Genomic DNA, 26,777 nt, shown 5'->3' on the forward strand with positions numbered 1-26,777 from the left:
CAGGCTATTTCTTGTTTTTCTAGACCATGACACTAACTGACCAAATATAAATTCTGTGTCGTCTCTACAGTTTACTAAACAGCATTTTACCTGAGAGTCTTTTGCAATATGAGCATCAAATTAATATGTTCCATCTTAGACTATTTTGAACTAAAAAGTGTTTCTTTAGATACTATCACCTCATAAGTTAGTATTAATCTTCTGCTGTGATATAGTCATTGTTTTTCTTCATATATTACAATTATACATAATGTTTTCATTATGATATTTTAAAATATTATGTAACATATTTATATCATACTTACTCCTCGCACTGACTTCTTTCCTTCTTTAAAGAAGTCCTTTTCTGCTTTCATTCTCTCTGTCTGTCTGTCTGTCTGTCTCTCTCCAGTTTTTTTTTTTTTGTTTTGTTTGTTTTGTTTTTGTTTTTGTTTTTTTACATGTGACTCCATGAGGCTGCTTACAAAGGAGGCTGTTTATAGTGGCATGGCCATCTTACCAGTACTTATACTAGTCAAGAAATTTATCTCAGCCCCCCTCAGTAATTGTCAACTGCCTAACTACTTAACTGTTGTAAATTTAGCAAATAGTTCTGTATCCAAAAAACTGTAACCAAATTTGTTAACATTATGGTCTTGAAAAGTTACAGCTATTCTAGAAGCACCAGGTTACAAAAAGGGATTTGAACTTCTCAAGCACAAAATATGTTCACACTCATTGAGCAATCTCTCTAGCCCCAATTCTAGTCTTGGTCTTCATGTTTCCCCAGAGTCACAGAAATATGAACGACATGTTTACCTCTTTACCTCCCCAATTATGTTCGGTCAATTTTTGGACTTGCACAGAATCAGTAAAGACAAAACAGATTTTGTTACTTTCACATGAACAGCCATCGCCAGTTGGGTTTAGGTTTTCCCAATGGCCCACTGCTCTGTAAATGCTTTATGCTCCCAAACACTGGTGTCAACACCCTTCCCACTGTTACATTTTTCATGCTGTACACTGAAAGCTGAAGAATATTGTTTAGCATGGCTTCTTTGAAAGATGTGCCAATGTTCATGCAGACAGTAGAGCTAAAAGTCCTATTGCTACAGCTAAGTTCTTTCTTCTTGTATAGGACTGGATTCGGTTTCAGTAAAGTGTTTTCCAATTCTGCTTCTTTTTATCAGGTCAACGACTCACTTTGTCTGATGTTATATTTTCAAGTTTCTGCATTAATAAGGAGTATAACTTTCCCTTTCTTTTCTCCAGTGTCTTTTGCCTCTTTAAAAAAAACTACTAGAGATAAACTCAAAGTTACAGCTATTCATAAAGCTCACGACCCAAGGGTTTTTGTTTTGTTTTGTTTTGCTTTCTTAGAGATGGAAAATTGGAATAATCACAAATTCTTCTGACCAGAATCCATGATTGGTTGAATTCTCTTTGTAGCTGTAGCCAATTAATGTTACTCAAATCAATCTGGGCAGGGGCTGAACTTCCTAGTAACGCTTCTCCCCCTAGAATTCACATGCAAGGTCTTCTCCAAATGGAGAATGTGAATAGACAGCTTAAGGAAGGTCACTATGTGGTAGGAGTTGATCATGATTTCTCCTGGTAGGAACAGGCAGATGTGAGAAGCCTGTACAACTACCTCATGCCATGTGATATCCTAGGCCATGCAGACATTCCTGGTCTGGGCTGCTGCCTGGGGCCATGCTGATGTCTGAGCACTGTACTGAGCTGGCCCCACCTTTTTTTTTTTCTTTTAGGACAATAGTTAATTGGGGCTGTTCAGTCCATTGTCATCAAGGCAGGAACATGACAGCATCCAGACAGGCATGATGCACTGAGGAACTGAGAGTTCTACATCATCTGAAATCAGCTTGGAGAAGACTGGCTTCCAGGAGGCTGGGATGAGGGTCTTAAAGCCTACACCTATTCTAACAAGGCTACACCTCCAAATAGTGCCACTCCCTGGACCAAGAGTATACAAACCTTCATACTAGGTATTCCATGCATGTCATTTTGGGTCTGGGTTATGTCACTCAGGATGATATTTTTAGTTCCATCCATTTGCCAGGAAATTTCATGATATCCTCATTTTTAGTAGCAGAATAGTAGTCTATAGTTTATATGAACCACATTTTCTATTTTGATTCTTTGGTTGAGGGACATCTGGGTTGATCCCAGCTTCTGGTAGCTGACCCTAGCTTTGGAGGCATGGGTAAGGAAAAAATGGCCTCCCTCTAGCCATTTCTCCCCACCTGTATGACAGTAGGTTAGCATCCCCTGTTCCTCACTGGTTGCAACACTTGGGAGAACAGGACCTGGTGGTTGGGGAGCAGATGAGCATACTCTGAGGGTGTGAGGAAGGGAGAGCTGACCCTACGCCTAGTCTGACATAAAAGGGGTAAGGGAGAGATGCCCTGTCTTGGGTCTTGCCACCTTCAGCAAGAAAGAGAGCTCGGCTTGGGTAAGGGACATGAGGACTGTGTCACCAGGGGAATCAACATAGAAACAGAAAATTAGAGCAAACTCAAACCTCAGAAATTTCAGAGTTTGAAGCAAGCAGGAGTAGAACTAGCTTCTTCCTTGTGTCCATGCCTGCCTCAGAGCACGTAACCATGGCTCCCAATAGGTGATATTGGATATTAGCCCTCTATCTGATGTAGGATTGGGAAAGATCGTTCCCAATCTGTCTGTTGCCGTTTTGTCCTATTGACAGAGTCCTCTGCCTTACAGGAGCTTTGCAATTTTATGAGGTCCCATTTGTCAATTCTTGATCTTAGAGCATAAGCCATTGGTGCTCTGTTCAGGAAAATTTCCCTGTGCCCATGTGTTTGAAGCCTTTCTCCACTTTCTCTTCCATTAGTTTCAATGTATCTTGTTTTATGTGGAGGTCCTTGAGCCACATGGACTTGAGCTTTGTACAAGAAAATAAGATTGGATTGATTTGCGTCCTTCTACATGCTGACAGCCAGTTGAGCAAGCACCATTTGTTGAAAATGCTTTCCCACTGGATGGTTTTAGCTCTTTTGTCAAAGATCAAGTGACCATCGGCATGTGGGTTCATTTCTGGATCTTCAATTCTATTCCTTCATTTTATAATAGTGACCAATCTTAAATCAATGACATAAAAATACTGTAAATAAAAATGACTGAAAATAAAAGCTATAACCAGTCCTACAGTTAAAAGCAGAACAAGACTTAAAATGAACAAATAACAAAAGAAAAAAAAAACACCTCAGACCTGATATATTTATAGTGTATTTCCTCTCAAGTGTGAAAAGCATGTATCAAATGCTGCATGATACAATAATCTCAGAGGAGTATATATCTAAGTAGAATTTACAAGTACTAAAATTGGTAAATTGCCATAAACTCTGTTTAATATTTTTTATCAGAAACATTTCAGAACAATGCACAATTCATTGCATAACAGTCATTTCAAATTATTAATCTCAAAAAATAGTGCCAAGAATATATTTTAAGAACCAATAACAGATTAAAGCAGCAGATAGTTTTTCATTCATGGTGAGTAGATTTTTACTTTGGCTCTGGGTCCCAAACCTTTTGGTCAAACACAAGCAGGATGTTCATAGTTTAGGAAATAATAATAATGATAATAATAATAATACTTATTATATATTCATAATATTTTAGTACTGTGTATAGAAATGAATACTCGCATTTCATCATGAACACTATTAACTGACCACTCCCTGATTTAATATGATGGAACTCTGAAACTATCACACTAGGCAAACTGCAACTGACAGTATAACCATCTGGTAAGATGGAATATTTTATACACCACACAGTCAAAAGCACGTTTAAGGCTGAGAGATTGCTCTGGGAGATGATAAGAGTATTTCCACTGCAAGAAAGAGGACCTAAAGAGGAGGTTTTAATTGGGAGTTTAAATTCTCAACACTTAGGTAAAAATCTAAGCATGACTGCATATGCTGTCTGAAACCCAGCATTAAGAGAACAGGGCATATGGACCCCAGAGCTCACTGCAGAGCCATTCTTGCACAGAGTCACGCATGCTTCCGGTTCAGTGAGAAGAGCTGTTTCAAGTTAATATGAGTTAGAAAAGTGACAAAAGTCTCCTGACATCCTGTTTGGGCCTCTTCATGTATGTGAAAGGATGCAGGTAACCACAACACTGTTTACATGCCTACACCATACACATCATGTATACCCTGAACATATACACACCACATTTACTGAAATTTACATTTAATACATTTAATATTACTTACAGAAATGCCATCTATAATTAAAGTATGTTTCATATGGATTTCTCTATAACAGGCACAGAAAAATAAGAGATTTCAGCAAAATTGAGGAGATTTGAGTTAATAAATGTTTCACAGTGCCACCTCTGCAGGCCTTGTAGATGCTGCCAGAATTTCATAAGGATCTACATCTTGCTTTGTTGGGATCTTGCTTTCTTGGAGTTTTCCCTGTGAGATGGGATCTCAGTGATGAAGTGGACAAAGGCTCTTATTCCCAACCCAGAAGCTGTGTACAATTACAGCTACCAGCAAATGAAAAAAAAAAAAAAACTGGTTTTTGCTAGTAGAGTTTAACTGGGGATAAAAATCACTCTAAAGGGCAGACCCATAGGCACATCAGTAGAAGCCCACACAAAACAAACTCAATAGAGCTTCTTTGTCTCAACAGAATATGCATGTGTTGTTTGTGTGTGTGTGTGTGTGTGTGTGCGCGTATACAAAATTTTAGATGTTTGTTTTTTTAAGAGAGACAGAAAGGGAATGGATCTTGGAGGGAGGGGAGTTGGAAAGAATGTCAGAGGTTTACTGGAGTGGAAACTGTAGTGAGAATATAGAATATGAAAAATAAATTAATAGGACATAAAAGAACTGTATGGTATGGGTGTTAATTCCTTGGTTATAAAAAATATAAGGCTTTAGATTTAATTAGTATCCTGATAGATTCTTAAGAACAGTTTCACAATTTGGCAATGAAACATTTATTTTTTAAATATCAATTTTTTTATAATATCTCAACTGAGAGATAATTAAAATGTATGCTAACAATGAATAGACATGTATACTAATTGTTTGTTTAATAATTTGAAACACTATTATATGTACAAAATTTTATATTCTAATGAATTCACATATAATAAAACACTAGAAAACTCTGGCTAATACAAACTTAATATTTTCACAAACATTATTTCACAAAAATGTAATATAGAAATGAATGTGTATTTTGAATATTTGTATAAATATTAATTTAGATATTATAATCACATATAATCAACATTGTTACAATTATGTTTAAACAAAAATAATGTCTTTAAAATATATATTTAAAAATTACTATTTTATATAGTTTTAGTGAGAACCATAACCACTCTTTTGCACTTAACTTGATTATCAATTTCAACATCCTAGTAAAAATTATTAGTATTTTTTCCTGAATTTTGTGAAAATATTTATATATTTCCCAGATAGTTATTTAGGATTTCTTTGCCTTAAGTTATGTACTGTAACAAATTGACTTAACAGTCTTTTACAGAGTAGTTACTAGGAATTAAATAAAAATGTACCAGATATAGGTTCTATAGCATTTGATGAATGTCTTTTGTTTTTGAGTATTTTTCTTAAAGAAAATTCCTCCCCACAGCAATAATAGTATTTTCTTTTCAAGCTATTTTTGCTGTTTTGGCCTTTGCCAACCTGACAAGATTTCAAGCACACAAATTGCAGTCTGCTTAGTTTTGCCAAATCAACTTGAAAAGTTCTACCCATAAAAAGTCTCACTTCTCAAGCTCAAACAGATTTAAATGAGGAAAATCTGGTACTTAATGTTCTTCTGGTAAGGTTGCCTAGCGACCACTCCACCCTGCAGATCCCACTATGGCTTAGGTGTGAAGTTAACTGTTGCAAGACTTTCCAGAACACAAGTCAACATTCAAAGAAATGAAATAAAACAAACCTGCAAAGCCATTTGACAGGGTTTGATCAAGGTACCTGTAGTAAGCTATGTAAGATACTGGCTCTGTTCCCATCTCTATATATTGGAGTCTAAAAAAATATTACCCATAATTTTGTGCCAGTGACATATTGATAAATAAATAGATAGATAGGTAGATAGATAGATAGATAGATAGATATAGATAGATAGATAGAGAGTTTGGTTTTGTTTGTTGATTTTAAAAATCAATCTTGACTGACAAAAATCAGTGAGAGTAAAAAATAATCAGTTTTATTTAAAATAGCCGACATAAATTAAATGACTTGAAGATAGAAATATATAAAGAAAGTTTAAAGCAGACTTCTGTGTGCTTAAAAAGCAGTGGCTTGGAAATAAAACACAGATGTGCCATCTCTGAGCATTTAATTTCTGTTACAGCATGTAGTCTTTGTTTTGCTAAATCTTAGGCTTCAACAGCATTACAAACAAAAGTTCTGATCTCAAAAATTATATCAAAGACAACTTCTCTTCCAAAGCCCACATTTAGTTCTAAATAATATTCTTTATTACTGGTCTTTGTATGTGCATTGTCTATAATTTTCAACTTGGTCTTGTCATAAAAATTACCATCAGTCTTTTTCACAAATTAAATGAGCCATATTTTCATCTGCTTTTTACATACCTGTAAAATAATAAGCCAGATAGCATATAAAATCAGTTTTGCCAGGCTCTGAATACTGCTTTTCTATTAATATCCCTTTTTATTAAAGGTTCCCTTTATGTGAGTTATTGTCATCTATCTATCTATCTATCTATCTATCTATCTATCTATCTATCTATCTATCTAAAACTAATAAAATCTTTAGGCCAATTATAGATTTGAGCCATAGTACTTGTTTGTTCATATTTCTGTGATGTCATAAACAGAGATTTGATTCATCTCCTCTGAGAACTAATTAAGTAGAGAAATATAATTCACACCTATTGATAAGCATTATTGAAATACATTTTTGAGGAGTTAAATTACTCACAAACTTCTATTTAGGTTTCACAGTTATCTTAAGGTTTAAAAACATGGTTTGTTTGTTTGTTTAGCTATTTTCAGTTGAATATTGCCTTCCCTCAGGAAAACATTCTGAATATTTCCTCAAATTGATTATAATCTGAGCATAAGAACTGAAACATATTTAAAATGCGAAGTCTTGATACACTTTTGCTAACTTAAAGTGAAACTAAGCAAATGTTATTATCAGTGGCACATCTGAAATTTCAGAGCAGTCAGGTAGTGTCTTAGTAAAGAACAAGGCAGAATGACTTGACATGCTGAAGAGTGGAGGTGAATGATGGGTAGAAGCTGAGCATTCTGATCCTGGACATAAAAATAGAACTATTTTCAATATCCACGTCAGTGCTTCTGAACCTGAAACCCTAGAACATCACAGGTATTCAGGGTGTGAGGAATAAACTCATGAAATGGTAAATATGTTTTTCATTAAAAAAAAAAAGTATTTCTGTGAGATTGATTGATCAGTTCAATGACAGACACAGAAACGGGATCACCGAATTTCTAAGCACTTAAGAGTTCTCTGTACATCCTCTTGTTGTTGACCTCCTGGCCTCCTGTTCTGCTGAGTGTGCTCAGGGCCTCTTCGTGTTAGAGCCTGAAAGGAAGCATTGATTGGCTCCTAACCATTCAGTACAGCACAGCCTGGCAGATTAACAGAGCTGTTGATGGCAGGATAGGAAGTTGAAGAGAACTTTTCAGAGGCACATCAGACCAGGAAATGAAGTTATTGTCAGCATTAAAGACACCTATAGAAATAGACAATAATTTACTGAAGAAAAGAAAAGTGGACATAAAGAATAGATCTTCCAAGAGATAAAGAAAAGAAAGAGGGATGTTTCTTGAATAAACAAGTAACATTTGGGTAAGAGGGAGAAAGAAGGAAGAAATGCGTTATGACAGATGGAGCTGCCTTGCCAAAGTGCAAGATTAAACTACAGAACTCCAGTTTAGCACTCAACAAGGGGTTAGAGGGTTGTGAACACAGACTGGAATACCTTTTTTGAAAGCTAGAAAATGAAATATTAAGGGGAATAATTATTGCACTGGATCAGATAATTAGGCATTTAAGACAATTAAAATTTGATAGATATCAGAACCATCAAGTGTGCCTGCCAAGTTTTAACTTTCCAAGCTACGATTTGGCTATAGAAATGCTATCATTGCTTTAAAACTTAACTGTGCTTTGTTGCTAAATGAATTCATGGCTTTCTATTACTGCCCCTTCCTCTAGCGGGGCAGAAATATTGAATGTTTAAATGAGGTATTATGTCACCGAAAATAATATATTTATGAAGGATCCATATAAGAAAAGTGAAGAGAGAGCAATGCAAGTACAATGACATGGTTTAATGACAGCTGTTTTAGCAAATAAAAATTATTTCAGAGAGGTCTGCTAAAATCTTTTCTAAGAGAATGTACACGGAAGTACAAGCATTCATATAATGTTTTATGCAAGATTGTAATTCTATATGGTGAAATGGATGTATTATCTACAGTTACCTAAGGGTTAATGATTTCTAGACTACAAAATTAAAAAAAAAAATTGAAGGTAATTTTAGTAGTAAAGTTTCTAAAAGTTAGGGATTGTTCTTATTTTTTAGAGAGGATGTAATTTGGATTCATTAAGGATCTTCTAATATTTCAGGGAAAAAAGGATAGAATAATTATAATTTATTTTTTAACTAGTACAAAGGAAAAATACAACCATTTTGGGAAAAATAATTCTTTTGTTGTTCCACCTCAAAGGTATCATTATCTTCAGCTGTCATTTCATTATTACTATAGCAACCTGCAGTTTGGCTTGTGCTATAAGAATACACTTAAGCCTAGACGGATCCTGACAACCTAGTCAATATTTTTATTTCTTTATTAAATTGCTAAAAAGTCAGCCAGGCAGTGGTGGCACACACCTTTAATCCCAACACTTGGGAGGCAGAAGCAGGTAAATTTCTGAATTTGAGGCCAGCTTGGTCTACAGAGTGAGTTCCAGGACAGCCAGGGCTACACAGACAAACCCTGTCTCGAAACACCACCCCCCTGCAAAAAACAAACAAACCAAACCAAAAAAAATTACTAATAAGTCAGAGTTATGAAAAGAAAGCTGACTGAGTTTATATTTTAAGTGAAATGGAAGATAGATCAAGGGAATATACATATATATATATATATATATATATGTGATATTTTTAAAATTCTAGCAATATATTAAATATATATTTCAGAGTGAAATGTGTGAAACTGATACATTTTAAATATTTTAGGGTCTTTTCCATCATGTTTACTATAACAGGGCAGATTAGTTTACTTATCAAATAAAAGCATCACTCATAAGGTACAAGCAAACAATGTTGATTTTCTAATCTGACCTGACCAAACTGGTTTAAAAGAAATAATTCATTAAGTCTAAAGAGTCAAAGCTCAGGACCTCCACTGAAAGAATCTGCTTAATTTCATGCTAGGATCTTCCACTTTCTATTTCAAAGAAACACTTATTGAACTCTTCCTAGATAGCCATGTTTAGAAACATGACAGTGAAATATTGGTATGATCAAAGAGCAGAAAATGGTTTTCAGAATTGTGAGAAATTATGAAATTCACACATCCCACAACAGGATATGGAGCAAATACAGATCATAAGAAGTGGAAATTATAATCCAGATAGCACCCAAATTTCAAATTGTTCTAAATAAAACCAGAAGGTTTAAATATATTGTGTTTACTTAAACAAAGATAAAAACCGTTCTGGGTGCTGTGTCTGAAAGACAGGAATAATGACCATTCAAAGCCTGAAATTTAAAACTCAATGAGCATCAGTTTTAATAAAAAGAAAAGAAATTTGTCTGAAAGCACATGATCCTTAATAACACTTAGATGTACGTATATTAGCATATATTACCACTGGTTTGGAACATTTTTTTCCCTTGGATATTTTCTTTATTTACATTTCAAATGTTTTCCCATTTTCAGGTCTCCCCTTTGGAAACCCCTATCCTATGCCTCCTACCTCTATGACGGAGTTCCCCACTCACCCACTTTCATCTTTCCACCCTGGCATTCTCCTACACTGAGGCATCCAACACCTTCAGGCCCGAGAGTCTCTCCTCCCACTACTGGTTCGGAACTTAATACAGAAGTGTAATAGTGAAAGCATTCTACAAAGATCTAATGGGAGATCCGTGGGGAGTACACATATATTGTAGAATCTATGGCACTAAATGGAAGGTTTACTACAGACCTGAGCAAGCAAAGTTGATAGCAGAGTTTCTAGGGAAAACACAAACTCATGTAGGGTTGTGACAGATCTGTATTAAGAAGTGTGTCTTCAAATACAAGCACAGTTTTGACCAATATTTGAAAACTTGAGATGGCTTAGCCCAATAATTCAGAGAACTAGTTAATTCTAAACTTTTAAATTAATTGTAAGATACTTTTAGTGGTCATGCATACTTAAAGACTATACAATCAAACAGTACCTCTTAGTAAATAAGCATTAGATGTAACAAATGTCTCGATATAAATTTAAATATTCAATATACATATAGAACTTAAAGAAACAGAGAGATTCCAAATAATGTTACTAGGTTATAGTTTATACAGAGATATAAATTTTCAATAATTTAAGTTGTACTACTTTTGTAACTATTGAGAACTTATAGGATTAGTTGAACAACTTTATATTTTGTGTAATATACCTGAATTAAATATTCATACAAGCACAGGAGACCATATAATAAAAGCCTATCAGAATGGGAGTCTCTGTTTTACCCACACAGCAAAGCTCTTTCTTCCTTATCTCTGAGTTTGTCTTATAGTTTTGTATGTTTTAACTAAAAGTCAAATTTAGTTTCTTGGCCTATAAGACATAGAAAAGCATTTATTAGGTATGTGGTATCTGTCTAGAAAAACCATTAATTTCATCTAGATTTTTCTAGTTTTTGAGTATTGGTTTTTATAGTAAGACCTGATGATTTTGATATCCTCCATTTCTGTTGATATGTCTCCCTTTTCATTTCAGATTTTGTTAATTGGGATACTGCCTCTGAGCCCTTTAGTTAGTTTGGCTAGGTCATTATCTTGTTGATTCTCTCAAAGAACCAGCTTCTGGTTTTGTTGATTCTCTGCATTGCTTTCTTTGTTTCTATTTGGTTGATGTCTTTCTGCTCTGGGTTTGACTATTTCCTGCCTTCAACTTCTCTTGGGTGAGTTTGCTTCTTTTTGTTCTATAGTCCTCAGGTGTGCTGTTGTTAGAATAAGATCTCTCCAGTTTCTTTACCAGGGCATTTAGTGCTATGAACTTTCCTCTTAGCACTGCTTTCATTGTGTCCCATAAGTTTGGGTATGTTGTATCAACATTTTCATTAAATTCCAAGAAGTCTTTAATTGCTTTCTTTATTTCTTCCCTGACCAAGTTATCATTGATCAGAGAATTGTTCAGTTTCCACATGTGTGTGGGCTTTCTCTAATTTCTGCTGTTATTGAAACCCAGCCTTAGTTCATGGTGATCTGCTGGAGGCATGGTATTATTTCAATCTTCTTGTACCAGTTGAGGGTTGTTTTGTGACCAATTATATGGTCAATTTTGGAGAAGATACCAAGAAGTGCTGAGAAAAAGATGTATTCTTTTGTTTAAGTGTGAAATGTTCTGTAGATATCTGTTAAATCTATTTGGTTCTTAATCTCTCTTAGTTTCACTCTGTCTCTGTTTAGTTTCTGTTTCAATGGCCTGTCCATTGGTGAGAGTGAGGTGTTGAAGTCTCCCATTATTTGCACCCAACCAATGGACAGAAAGAGCTGACCCCTGCTGTTGATTTAGAGAAGGCTGAAAGAAGCTGAGGAGAAGTTCTACCCTTTAGGAGGACCAGCAGTCTCAATTAATCTGGACCCCCAGGATCTCTCAAATGCTGGACCACCAACCAGGCAGCATATACCAGCTGATATGAGACCCCCAAACACATACAGAAGAGGACTGCTGGGTCTGTGTTCATTCAGAGATGATGCACCTAACCCTCAAGAGACTGGAGGCCCCAGGGTGTTTAGAGGTCAGGTGGGGTGGGGGATAGGGATACCCAAGTGGAGACAGGAGGATGGGGAGGGGGTGTGGGATATGGGACAGTTGGAGGGTGGATGTGGGGGAAGGAGGATAAACTATGGAGTGTAAAAAATAAATAAATTAATTTTAAAAAGAAAAGCATTTATTAAAATTATAGAATCTAAGTAGTTCTATTTCAAGATGCAAACTAAATAAGTCCCTTGGTGGTAATATTCCTATTCTTTCTTGCTGTCCTTACATGATGAAGAAACAAAAAAGTCTCTAAGTATTCTTCTCATGAGAGCAGTGACACAATTAATAAGAGAAGTCAGTCCCTTCCTGGATTTTTTCATCTCCCAAATGTCCATCTCTTAAGGCCTGCTCCCCAGATGATTAATTTTAACATCAGGTCACGGGACAGTGAATAGATAAGATAATATGAATGTTACTAACTATAACTTCTGCTGCTCATGATGCTACTGTCTAATAACCATGTAAGTAGTTCTGTAATGTTGTATGTTGTCTAAAATATAATCTAAAATTTCTGTTTAATTGATCAGCAGATGTCATAAGTGGCTTCATCATATTGGTTCCTTCTAAACGAAACATCACTGTAAAACTATAAAAAATTTCATTTTTCTCTTTGATATTTTCCCATCACAATTTTGATATTATTGAGCAAGAGTTGATAAAACTTAGAAAGAGCTCATATTGGGAATTCAATGACTTACCTGAGACAAGTGTCTCCTTAGTAGAGGAAGAAAACTTTGGATATATGCTGTAGAGCTGTAGACCTAAATCTTGAGATTGAGCAATCCCCACCTTCCCAAGTAACCACCACAATAAATTTCACAATAACTCTATAAGTTTGTACTCCTGCCAGCAATATATGGGATGAGTTTTCCCTCACTCCATATACTTGCCAGGATGAATTTCCATTTCTTTATTGATCTTGGCTATTCTGACTTATGAAACATGAACTTCCAAAGGATTTTTTCTTGCATTTTGCTAATGACTAAAGATAATAAAGATATATTTAGGTGCTTCTCAGCCACTCGTGTTTTCTCTATTAAGAATAATATTCAGATTTGTACCCCACATTTAAATTGGGTTGTTGGTTTTCTGATATCCAGTGAAGTTTGTTATCAAGATATAAAATATTATCTACAGGTATATACATAGGTATTACATATGGATATAGAGATTTTATCTATAGTTATATAGATATTATTCCTTTATAAGATTATAGTAAATACAAATCTTTCCCATTTCAGTAGCCTGCTTCTTTGACTAAATGATGTTGTCCTTTGTTCTGTGGAAGCTTTCAAGTTTCATGATTTTCCATATACTAATTTTTGTTCTTAATGTCTGTGCTATTATTGTATACTATCATATTGCCTGCAAATAAAGATCTCCTTGATCTCTTTCAGTTGGCATATTCCTCTAGCTAAAAGTTCAAAATTGGATAATCATTCACAAATGAAAATCTTCACCAACAGAATCTCACTTGATGTTCAAACCACTCTTAAGGCCAGGCCACATGATCTGTAGTAGATGGGAGACACAAAAAGAATAAATGTCTTTGTGTGGTGTCTTGGTGTTTTATTATTGTGAACAGATACTACGACCATGTAGGTCTTATTAAAAAAAATAGGGTTAGCTTTTAATCCTAGAAGTTAGATCTATTCTCATTATGGAAGGAAGCATAGAAGCATAAGAGAACCCATCAGACATGGTCCTGGATAAGTATCTGAGAATTCTACAATAAATCCATGGGCATCCAGAAGATAAAGATGCTTCTGGGCCTTGCATGGGCTTTTGAGAATTCAAAACCCAACCCCTAGTGATCTGCTTCTTACAACAATACAACTACTCCAACAAAGTCACACCCATAGTGTTGCTTCCTAAGCATTCAAATTTGTGAGCCTATAGAAGCCATTCATTTCGTTTAGTAGTAGTTTTTATTCACTTTACATTCCCATCACAGTCCCCTGCCCTCTTCTCTTCCCAGGCCCATTCATGCAAATCCTCCCTCCTCATTACTCCCTTGTCTTCTCCTCAGATAAGAGGAGGACCTTGGTTATCATCTCACTCTGGGCCATCTAGTCTCAGAAGTTTGAGAACATCCTCTCCTAGGGAGGCTCAACTTGACAGACAAAGCAGGGGAGAAGGTGATCCAATGGCAGGGAGCTTGCAGGAGCTGGACCTACACCCCCAGAACACTTGTAGCAAATGTGCCACTTGTTCTTCATGTCAGTCCTCTAACAAATAGAGCAGGGGCTGTCTTAGACTCTGTCCCCTGTCATGGTGGCCAATCATGTTCAAACCTCCTCTTCTGGGCTTTTAGTTTCAACATTTAGGTCTGTTGCTCATATTTTATATCTTCTAGTTTTCTGTTTTAGGAGATTTCTGTGTGTGAATGTGTTTCTACATACTGATGTGTTTTCCATTTTCCATTCTGTTCTTTTCCATTTTTATTCTGTTTGTACATTTCCCTGTACTATTCTGTGTTTGTTTTTATTTTACCACACCCACATCATATGTGCAGGCAAACCTACTCCTACAATAAATATATATTCACCACATTCTCATGTGAAAACATCACAGAGTATATGATCGTATATTTTCTGCAAAGAAAATAGTGATGAATCTACATGCTATGACTTGTATCACTGCTAAATTTGTATGTTTGTATATTGAGTTTTTAATATGGGTAAATCTGCTTTAGAATGAATTACTTATGACGAGGTCATACTGAACAACTGTGGTGGCTTCTGTGTGCAGTATCCCTGATATCTATGCTAACGAGAGACTGAGGACCCATATATGTACTCAAGGAGAACGTCATGTGAAGATAAAGGCAGGTACTGAATGATGCTTAGATAAGCCAAATAATGTGATATATATCTAAAACTTCTCCAGAATTTAGGGACAATCCCAGGAGAAGGAAGTGGCAAGGCATCTTGTCAGATGAAGAACAGTGCTGTTTGTTTGTTTGTTTTCCTTGTGCTAGATATAATAGAAGTTACTGTTCTTCTTTCTTGATTTCTCTTCATTTTATAATCTTACAGAGGCTTTACATGGGGCTGTAACCAAATAAAAGTTGTAGAGCATTTCACAGGTGGAACAATTGTACTGACTGACCAAATTACTTCAATCTACTTTTCTTCATAAGTCCTATAAAATTTTCAAACTAGTAGCTCAAAGGCAACTTTTCTTCAGAATCCACATTTTTGTAAGTGACATTTGTTTGTTTCCCTTTCCTTAAGCTTGGTTCTTTACTAAAGTTCTGTTCTAAAGTCCACTCTCTTGCTGCCAGTGAAATTCATTCTCCAAGCTCTTCAGATGCACATGTGCTGGGTGGCTTTCTCAATGGTTGATTGTGATGGACCATAGCATCCCCATTAATTGCTCACCTGAGGTTAGAAAGCTTTCATTAATCTCAGGGATTCCCCACTTTTTCTCCACATCACTGTGTGAAGGGCATGGAATAGATTCTCTCTCATAGCTATCTGAAGGAAGAAATTCTGTTAGAACTGGGATTTTTACCTTCCAAACCTGTGAGTCATGAAATTTCTGTTACTTAATTTACTTAGTTTGTAGAACCACTATAACTTTCCCAGTAAAATAATATACTGTACTATAATAGAGAGTAGAAATATTCCATTTTAGTAATGACAATAAAACCCTCTACAAATCTATCTACTTATCTTTTCAAAATACAATGATGATAAAATGATATATTTTAAAACAAAAATAGAAATATGTAATAAAGTAGGATACAAATTTATTTTATTCAAGTACCTTAAATGTACTTTTTTCTTCAGTTGTTATTATGTTTGTTGCAGTAAGTAATGTGCATGGAGTTATAAAAGCCTGTCGAAAAGCAACCACGTTTTGTAAATGACCTTTGATGTTATATAGTCCAGCCTTTGACACAATACTATAATGCAATAGATAAGGTCTGTGAATGACAGCCAATTATCTTCTTTCATGTGACTGGAGAGAGAATGGCTGGCTGCCTAAAGGCACAAGGGAAGCTAAGGAAAAAAAGGAAGTGATAATTATACTGAGTTGAAACATAGACAGAATGGCAGGTTTCCCTAAGGCTGCAGTACACTATTAGGAAGAGAAAAAGTAAGAAGTTGACTAAAATATCTGCCTCTCTCTATGTCTTATGAAGAATCTTCTCTATTATACAAAATCATCTGTGAGTAGTAACTTACAGACCTATAAGACTAAGACTTTCTTCTGTGCTGTTGCAAGGTACAATGAACACAGATAACACTAACATGTATATTTTAGCAAAGGCTGTGACAAAGTACTTGGAGTCATTTACCCACAATATATAAATAAATATCTTAGGAGATTTTATCCTTAATTAAAACATGGTACAATGTATTGAAAAATTACACGGTTCACATACATATATAACATATTTGTGTTAAATGTTTTTGTGAAAGAATACAACAAAATATTGTTCCTTTATAATTATAAAAGAATATTTTTTAAGTTTTATTCATTTTTAGAATTTGAGAAACATTTAAAACCAAAGTAATAAAAACATACAGTAAATGCATCGGTTATTCAAACATATGTAATTTAGGAAGTTTAGATTTGTGAAAACATGACAATATTTTGATGAAATATCAGAACACTGTCAAAGGCTGTTCTATTTCTTTGCTTAGTATGAAGCGATTTTCTATTATGCATTAGTTCATTCATTCAGAAAGATGTATTGTTGTTCTCCTACATCTATTTTGAGAAAACATAAGCTCATGTGGAGGTTCTCTGTGGAGCCTGATTCTATGTTCTCCGTAGCTATAGTCCTGATTTACAGCAGTACATTGAAATTTCAGGTAGTGTTTGTTGCCACAATATCAGTAATCATTAAGCCTATTTTAGAATAGAGATTATTAAATCAAAGGATAAAATCACACAAATAACACAAACATAGAAATAGATATAAACATGACAAAATCTCACAAAACACATACAAAGAAAACTGGCACTTTCATTTTTCTGTTTAGCCAGGTTTATGTTTTATATAAGCCTAAGCATTTTACTTCAGATTAAGAGTATCATTTGAACCATGGTGAAATGTTCAAAAAATAATGTTACAAAAATAAAATAAAAATAAAATCAATTCTCTCAATTTTCTTGTTCCTTTTGTCTTTTTAGCTCAATCTACTCCACTGAGTGTTTCCATGTACTGTAGAATAGGATTAGCTTTTACAAATCTCACCCTGTGGAAAGAAGCATTTCACTTAATGGAAAAGAAAGATTTCAGCAACTGCCCATAACTGTTCTTCACCATGTTTCTGCTTGGTGTAGTGTTATTTCTGAAACTGAAGACCTTAGCAGCTGTGCTTTATGGTTTGGTCTTATCTGACCTCACTTTATCTTCTGCTGTCATGGACGACCCTTTGGTATCTGGATGAGACTCCCATGTAGTTTATTTCCAGTTGTAGCCGTTTTTCTTGTCCTTATAAAGAAGAACTATTTCAAGTATCTTGGATTAGTTAATATATTTTAGAATCAAAACATAAACTCATAATGCTTGTCCATAGTTATAGTTATATGTTATCATTTCATCTAAAATAAATGAACAGATCTCAATGAAAATCTGTTTACCTCTGTATTTGCAGGAGAAAATAATGATGAATACATTTTATACTGATATTTATTTAGAATTTTTATTTATAGAAAACTCTACCACTTTTCTCATAAGTCAAAGGAACATTCACTATTTCTAATGGGAATCTCTTTGCAATCAGCTCTTTATTTTTCTGCCATGAAAAATATGGTAACTATAAGTTTGTCAATTAATTCTTTTATACCTCTCAGTGATGCAGGCAAGAGTTTTTCTGAGATCCCCAAAGAGACTGTTTTAACAAGTAATCATTAATATTACTTATCATTTAATAAACATAATGCAAACATATGTGGATCATAAGTGTTCATACATATCTTTTACAATATGTGCATTTCTATTCATGGGACAAATTTGAGTAACTTTGATGATTATATACATTATTTTAAATCAATAACTATTGATTTAAAAAGCAATAATTATTGTACTGATGCTTCACTTTTATTACATTACAGAAAATTTTGGACGTCACCCCACTAATTAAATAATCCCATGAAAATTATCTACTTGAGTTACCATGGTCTGAAAAGTGGAGACAGAAGTTCTTTCAGGGTAAAATGGATACCTAGACTTGGTGAACTGTGGGTTGAGTTGAGAGAAATTATCAACAGAAGAGGAATAAAGAAAGTCTTGTGGGGTTGCTGCAAGTATGATCTTAGAAAAAAGATAGAAATTAGCATTGAGTGGTTATTGACTTCTGCAGCCTGAATCAGACTTCAGGGAGTCTAGTGTCAGGCATATTTAAAATGAGGTACTATTTGGGAAAATGTTCCCATACAACAATCAGTCCAATCAATCCAATTTCAGGTGTATAATAAAGTATAATAATATGATTACCTAGAAACTCTTTTTACAAAGTACATGTGGTCATGAGCTTGGGTCCTATAGCTAAAAGACCTAGAATCTAGTGCGGTCTCTGACCAATATCCTAGAGCTCAGTAAGCCATAAACTACATGTGACATCTCCTGTAAGGGCAGGTAACAGTTTAGGGACAGAATCTTCTGGGATAACCATTCTACGAAATTTGGGTAAGATCCCCTCTATAACAAAAGGTGATTGAGGTTTGTATCCACATATAGCAACAATATCAACATTTCTATTTTCAGCTTTCATAATGATATGAAGTTTATTGTTTGTTTGTTTGTTTTTGCTTTGTTTTATTTGTTGGTTTGTATTTTTCTCTCCTCCCTTGAGGAGATACCACTGTATGCTTAATGTTCCTGCTTTTCTTAGTACTTCTCTGTGAATACAAGGACCTCTGTGTTTCTGACAAAGGTTTCCAAAGACAAATACAGGTACTCACATGTGAATACACACCTAACTCACTAACACAGATGGCAAGAGAGAGAGAGAGAGAGAGAGAAACAGAGAGACAGAGAGACAGAGAGACAGAGAGACAGAGAGACAGAGAGACAGAGAGACAGAGACAGAGAGACAGAGAGACAGAGACAGACAGAGACAGAGAGACAGAGAAACAAAAAGAGAGAGACAGAAAGAGAGAGAGAGAGAGAGAGAGAGAGAGAGAGAGAGAGAGAGGGAGGGAGAGAGAGAAGAGGAGAACTGTTTTTTATAAGTACATTCTATATGATGGTGAAGACATAAAGAACATGGTGTCAATAATGAAATTAGAAAACTGTGTATAACTGTGTATATATACATTGGGAATAAAAACAATTCCATCTTACAGATTTATTATGAGAACTATATATAATAACATGATTATAAATTACTTAATAAATGTAAAATTCTGGATATGAAAAAGAAAGCTGTATTTCTAAATGTTACTAACCTAACTATGAATGCTAAAGTAACCCTTACCCAATTAGAGTTATCGGGGCTTATTTTGAGCATAGACAGGTATATCTTATTTTCAAACAAGTACTTTACATGGCCATATGACATATATTCTTGTCCATGTATACATACATTCTTAAATTTATATTATTTTCTTTGGGAGAATTTGTAGAATGACTAAAATATCAATCTTTATCCAATCTATGTATGAATGTCTATCTACCTACTACCTGTCACCTATCTAACTACTGGTTTTATTTCTTTAGCTGAGAGCTGTGCACTTGAGAAGTAATATACTACAGCTTTACCACAGGGATTTGTTAGGGAAATAATTCTGAACATAATATTGTCTATAGTGTTTTTAAATTAAATTCAAGGAAAAGGAAATGAAAACGTGAAGCCGTTCTTAAAATTGTGACATTTGTTCTTATGCTGATAAATCACTTTTTTTAACATTTTATTTATTTTTATTTTTTTTAATTAATTTTTTATTAGGTATTTTCCTCATTTACATTTCCAATGCTATCCAAAAGTCCCCAATACACTCCCCCACACTCCCCTACCCACCCACTCCCACACCTTGGCCCTGGCATTCCCCTGTACTGGGGCATATAAAGTTTGCAAGTCCTATGGGCCTCTCTTTCCAGTGATGACCTACTAGGCCATCTTTTGATACATATGCAGCTAGAGTCAAGAGCTCTGGGGTACTGGTTAGTTCATAATGTTGTTCCACCTGTAGGGTTGCAGTTCCCTTTAGCTCCTTGAGTACTTTCTCTAGCTCCTCCATTGGGGGCCCTGTGATCCATTCAATAGCTGACTATGAGCATCCACTTCTGTGTTGCTAGGCACCAGCATTGTCTGGTGCCTAGCACTCAGAATGATGCCCTCCAGATCCATCCATTTGCCTAGGAATTTCATAAATTCATTCCTTTTAATAGCTGAGTAGTACTCCATTGTGTAAATGTACCACATTTTCTGTATCCATTCCTCTGTTGAGGGGCATCTAGGTTCTTTCCAGATTCTGGCTATTATTAATAAGGCTGCTATGAACATAGTGGAGCATGTGTCCTTCTTACCAGTTGGGACATCTTCTGGATATATGCCCAGGAGAGGTGTTGCTGGATCCTCCTGTAGTACTATGTCCAATTTTCTGAGGAACCGCCAGACTGATTTCCAGAGTGGTTGTACAAGCTTGCAAGCCAACCAACAATGGAGGATTTTTCCTCTTTCCACACATCCTCGCCAACATCTGCTGTCATCTGAATTTTTCATCTTAGCCATTCTGACTGGTGTGAGGTGGAGTCTCAGGGTTGTTTTGATTTGCATTTCCCTGATGATAAAGGATGTTGAACATTTTTTCAGGTGCTTCTCAGCCATTCGGTATTCCCCAGGTGAGAATTCTTTGTTCAGTACTGAGCCCCATTTTTTAATGAGGCTATTTGATTTTATGGAGTCCACTTTCTTGAATTCTTTATATATATTGGATATTAGTCCCCTATCCAATTTGGGATAGGTAAAGATCCTTTCCCAATCTGTTGGTGGTCTTTTTGTTTTATTGATGGTGTCTTTTGCCTTGCAGAAGCTTTGCAATTTTATGAGGTCCCATTTATCGATTCTCGATCTTACAGCACAAGCCATTGCTGTTCTATTCAGGAATTTTTCCCCTGTACCCATATCTTCAAGGCTTTTCCCTACTTTCTCCTCTTTAAGTTTCAGTGTCTCTGGTTTTATGGGGCGTTCCTTAATCCACTTAGATTTTACCTTAGTACAAGGAGATAGAAATGGATCAATTCACAATCTTCTCCAAGATAACAGCCAGTTGTGCCAGCACCGTTTGTTGAAAATGCTGTCTTTTTTCCACTGGATGGTTTTAGCTCCCTTGTCAAAGATCAAGTAATCATAGGTGTGTGGATTCATCTCTGGGTCTTCAATTCTGTTCCATTGGTCTACTTGTCTGTCCCTATACCAGTACCATGCAGTTTTTTTTATCACAATTGCTCTGTAGTACAGCTTTAGGTCAGGCATGGTGATTTCAACATAGGTTCTTTTATCCTTGAGAAGAGTTTTTGCTATCCTAGTTTTTTTGTTATTCCAGATGAATCTGCCAATTGCCCCTTCTAATTTGTTGAAGAATTGAGTTGGAATTTTGATGAGGATTGCATTGAATCTAGACTGCTTTTGGCAAGATAGCCATTTTTACAATGTTGATCCTGCCAATCCATGAGCATGGGAGGTTTTTCCATCTTCTGAGATCTTCTTTAATTTCTTTCTTCAGAGACTTTAAGTTCTTATCATAGAGATCTTTCACTTCCTTAGTTAGAGTCACGCCAAGTTATTTTATATTATTTGTGACTATTAAGAAGGGTGTTGTTTCCCTAATTTCTTTCTCAGCCTGTTTATCCTTTGTGTACATCATGCCATTGAGTTGTTTAGTTAATTTTATATCTAGCTACTTCACTGAAGCTGTTTATCAGGCTTAGGAGTTCTCTGGTGGAATTTTTAGGGTCACTTATATATACTATCATATCATCTGCAAAAAGTCATATTTTGACTTCTTCCTTTCCAATTTGAATCCCCTTGATCTCCTTTTGTTGTCTAATTGCTCTGGATAGGACTTCAAGTACAATGTTGAATAGGTAGGGAGAAAGTGGACAGCCTTGTCTATTCCCTGATTTTAGTGGGATTGCTTCTGGCTTCTCACCATTTACTTTAAGATTGGCTACTGGTGAGTTAGGGAAGCAGAAACCGGCCTGAGTAGGGCCACAGGCCACATCCAGCCGGATCAGCGCCAGGGTAGCGGGAGCGCAGGGTTGCCTGACACCCGCCAGCTACCCACGACCCCCGCTGCAGGATTTTGGGACTGCTGGTGAGTGGAACACAGCTTCTGCTCCAATCCAATTGCGCGGGACCTGAGACTGCATTAGTTAGGGAAGCAGAAACCGGCCTGAGTAGGGCCACAGGCCTCATCCGGCCAGATCAGTGCTGGGGTAGCGGGAGCGCAGGGTTGCCTGACACCCGCCAGCTACCCACGACCCCCGCCGCAGGATTTTGGGACTGCTGGTGAGCGGAACACAGCTTCTGTTCCAGTCCAATCACACGGGACCTGAGACTGCTCTGGTTGGGGAGAGAGAAATCCGGCCTACATAGGGCCACAACCCTCTTCCGGTCAGAAAAGCACCAGGGCAGCTGGGGCGCAGGGTCGGCTGACACTTGCCAGCTACCCACAACACCCGCCACAGGATCTTAAGACTTCTGGTGAGTGGAGCACAGCTTCTGCTCCAATCCAATTGCGCGGGACCTGAGACTGCATTAGTTAGGGAAGCAGAAACCGGCCTGAGTAGGACCACAGGCCTCATCCGGCTGGATCAGCGCCGGGGTAGCGGGAGCGCAGGGTTGCCTGACACCGCCAGCTACCCACAACCCCCGCCGCAGGATTTTGGGACTGCTGGTAAGTGGAACACAACTTCAGCTCCAATCCAATTGCGCGGGACCTGAGACTGCATTAGTTAGGGAAGCAGAAACCGGCCTGAGTAGGGCCACAGGCCACATCCGGCAGCGCCTGGGTAGCAGGAGCGCAGGGTTGCCTGACACCCGCCAGCTACCCACGACCCCCACCGCAGGATTTTGGGACTGCTGGTGAGTGGAACACAGCTTCTACTCCAATCCAATGCGCGGGACCTGAGACTGCATTAGTTAGGGAAGCAGAAACCAGCCTGAGTAGGGCCACAGGCCTCATCCGGCCCGATCAGCGCCGGGGTAGCGGGAGCACAGGGTTGCCTGACACCCGCCAGCTAACCACGACCCCCGCCGCAGGATTTTGGGACTGCTGGTGAGCGGAACACAGCTTCTGTTCCAGTCCAATCACGCGGGACCTGAGACTGCTCTGGTTGGGGAGAGAGAAATCCGGCCTACATAGGGCCACAACCCTCTTCCGGTCAGAAAAGCACCAGGGCAGCTGGGGCGCAGGGTCGGCTGACACTCACCAGCTACCCACAACACCCACCACAGGATCTTAAGACTTCTGGAGAGTGGAACACAGCTTCTGCTCCAATCCAATTGCACGCGGGACCAGAGACTGCATTAGTTAGGGAAGCAGAAAAACGGCCTGTGCAGGACCACAGGCCTCTTCCGGCTGGACCAGCACCGGGGTACCGTCAGCTACCCACGACCCCCGCCTCAGGATTTAGAGACTGCTGGTGAGTGGAACACAGCTTCTGCTCCAATCTTTAAACAGTGACAACGATAACAACTAACCCCAGAGATTACCAGATGGCGAAAGGTAAACGTAATAATCTTACTAACAGAAACCAAGACCACTCACCATCATCAGAACCCAGCACCCCCACTTCGCCCAGTCCAGGGCACCCCAACACACCGGAAAAGCTAGACACGGATTTAAAAGCATATCTCCTGATGATGATAGAGAACTTCAAGAAGGACTTTAATAACACACTTAAAGAAATGCAGGAGAACACTGCTAAACAGGCAGAAGACAATAAAGAGAAAGCACAAAAAACCCTTAAAGAATTGCAGGAGAACACTGCTAAAGAGTTACAAATCCTTAAAGAAAAACAGGATAACATAATCAAACAGGTAGAAGTCCTTACAGAAAAACAGGAAAACACATCCAAACAGATGATGGAAATGAACAAAACCATACTAGACCTAAAAAGGGAAGTAGACACAATAAAGAAAACCCAAAATGAGGCAACACTGGAGATAGAAACCCTAGGAAAGAAATCTGGAACCATAGATACGAGCATCAGCAACAGAATACAAGAGATGGAAGAGAGAATCTCAGGTGCAGAAGACTCCATAGAGAACATCGGCACAACAATCAAGGAAAATGTAAAATGCAAAAAGATCCTAACTCAAAACATCCAAGAAATACAGGACGCAATGAGAAGACCAAACCTACGGATAATAGGAGTGGATGAGAATGAAGATTTTCAACTCAAAGGACCAGCAAACATCTTCAACAAAATTATAGAAGAAAACTTCCCAAATCTAAAGAAAGAGATGCCCATGAACATACAAGAAGCCTACAGAACTCCAAATAGACTGGACCAGAAAAGAAATACCTCCCGACACATAATAATCAGAGCAACAAATGCTCTAAATAAAGATAGAATACTAAAAGCAGTAAGAGAAAAAGGCCAAGTAACATATAAAGGCAAGCCTATCAGAATTACACCAGATTTTTCACCAGAGACTATGAAAGCCAGAAGATCCTGGACGGATGTTATACAGACACTAAAAGAACACAAATTCCAGCCCAGGCTACTATACCCAGCCAAACTCTCAATTAACATAGATGGAGAAACCAAAGTATTCCACGACAAAACCAAATTCACACATTATCTCTCGACGAATCCAGCCCTTCAAAGGATAATAACAGAAAAAAACCAATACAAGGACAGGAACCACGCCCTAGAAACAACAAGAAGGTAATCCCTCAACAAACCTAAAAGAAGACAGCCACAAGAACAAAATGCCAACTTTAACAACAAAAATAACAGGAAACAACAATTACTTTTCCTTAATATCTCTTAATATCAATGGACTCAACTCCCCGATAAAAAGACATAGACTAACAAACTGGCTACACAAACAAGACCCAACATTTTGCTGCTTACAGGAAACTCATCTCAGAGAAAAGGATAGACACTACCTCAGAATGAAAGGCTGGAAAACAATTTTCCAAGCAAATGGCATGAAGAAACAAGCTGGAGTAGCCATTCTAATATCTGATAAGATTGACTTCCAACCCAAAGTCATTAAAAAAGACAGGGAGGGACACTTCATACTCATCAAAGGTAAAATCCTCCAAGAGGAACTATCAATCCTGAATATCTATGCTCCAAATACAAAGGCAGCCACATTCATTAAAGAAACTTTAGTAAATCTCAAAGCACACATTGCACCTCATACAATAATAGTGGGAGACTTCAACACACCACTTTCACCAATGGACAGATCATGGAAACAGAAACTAAACCGGGACACAGTGAAACTAAGAGAAATTATGAATCAAATGGATCTGGCAGATATCTACAGAACATTCTATCCTAAAACAAAAGGATATACCTTCTTCTCAGCACCTCATGGTACCTTCTCCAAAATTGACCACATAATTGGTCACAAAGCAGGCCTCAACAGATATAAAAATATTGAAATTGTCCCATGCATCCTATCAGATCACCATGGCCTAAGGCTGATCTTCAATAACAAAATAAATAATAGAAAGCCAACCTTCACGTGGAAACTGAACAACACTCTTCTCAATGATACCTTGGTCAAGGAAGGAATAAAGAAAGAAATTAAGGACTTTTTAGAGTTCAATGAAAATGAAGCCACAACATACCCAAACTTATGGGACGCAATGAAAGCATTTCTAAGAGGAAAACTCATAGCTCTGAGTGCCTCCAAAAGGAAACTAGAGAGAGCACACATTAGCAGCTTGACAACACACCTAAAAGCACTAGAACAAAAGGAAGCAAATTCACCCAAGAGGAGTAGACGGCAGGAAATAATCAAACTCAGGGGTTAAATCAACCAAGTGGAAACAAGAAAAACTATTCAAAGAATCAACCAATCAAGGAGCTGGTTCTTTGAGAAAATCAACAAGATAGATAAACCCTTAGCCAGACTCACTAGAGGGCACAGGGAAAGCATCCTAATTAACAAAATCAGAAATGAAAAAGGAGACATAACAACAGATCCTGAAGACATCCAAAACACCATCAGATCCTTCTACCAAAGGCTATACTCAACAAAACTGGAGAACCTGGATGAAATGGAGAAGTTCCTAGACAGATACCAGGTACCAAAGTTGAATCAAGATCAGGTTAATGATCTAAACAGCCCTATATCCCCCAAAGAAATAGAAGCAGTCATTAATAGTCTCCCAACTAAAAAAAGCCCAGGACCAGATGGGTTTAGTGCAGAGTTCTATCAGACCTTCAAAGAAGATCTAATCCCAGTTCTTCACAAACTATTCCACAAAATAGAAACAGAAGGTACTCTACCCAACTCATTCTATGAAGCCACAATTACTCTGATACCTAAACCACAAAAAGACCCAACAAAGATAGAAAACTTCAGACCAATATCCCTTATGAATATTGATGCAAAAATCCTCAATAAAGTTCTTGCTAACCGAATCCAAGAACACATCAAAACAATCATCCATCCTGACCAAGTAGGTTTCATCCCAGGGATGCAGGGATGGTTCAATATACGGAAATCCATCAACGTAATCCAGTATATAAACAAACTCAAAGACAAAAACCACTTGGTCATC

This window comes from Mus caroli, unplaced genomic scaffold (assembly GCF_978045245.1).
Source record: "Mus caroli unplaced genomic scaffold, Mus_caroli_1 scaffold_12, whole genome shotgun sequence".
Taxonomy (NCBI): Eukaryota; Metazoa; Chordata; class Mammalia; order Rodentia; family Muridae; genus Mus; species Mus caroli.